We start from the raw sequence: 501 nt of genomic DNA, 5'->3' as shown, positions 1-501 counted from the left end.
AGAGACATTCGATTAATGAATCTTGATCATGTGATTGCTGAAAAAAGTTTTAATGGTGAAAATATAATTGTTGCCTTTCCTAAAATATTTGTATTTTTTCCCTATATAATCGAGTTATTCTTATACCATTTTACTGATTATTTACCGTTCTTTTTTGTATGTCTATACAAGAACACATTATAAATCTGCAAAGTGTGACTTAAGTGAGCCGAAGTTTCAAGAATCTTAACTTTGATTCTTAAATGAACAGGAAATACTCTTGTATTGTAGATCTAACATATTAAAGGTCATTTTGTCTCTTTTCCAAATTCTAATTCCAAGTATCATTTCTTCCCTCCAGAAAGATGAACAGATAAGTAAAGTAAAATATATGGTAAAGATAGAGTATACAAATATGGAAAAGTGTGAAAGTAGTAATATCGTTAATTAAATGTGTTTGTTATTTTTGTCCAACTAATGGTTTCCACGCCTGGGAGATTGTTTTATATGTAAAACTCACTA

The sequence above is a fragment of the Penaeus monodon genome, chromosome 20 (assembly GCF_015228065.2).
Source record: "Penaeus monodon isolate SGIC_2016 chromosome 20, NSTDA_Pmon_1, whole genome shotgun sequence".
Taxonomy (NCBI): Eukaryota; Metazoa; Arthropoda; class Malacostraca; order Decapoda; family Penaeidae; genus Penaeus; species Penaeus monodon.
The sequence above is the reverse complement of the archived record's forward strand: the minus strand, read 5'-3'. Positions refer to the sequence as shown.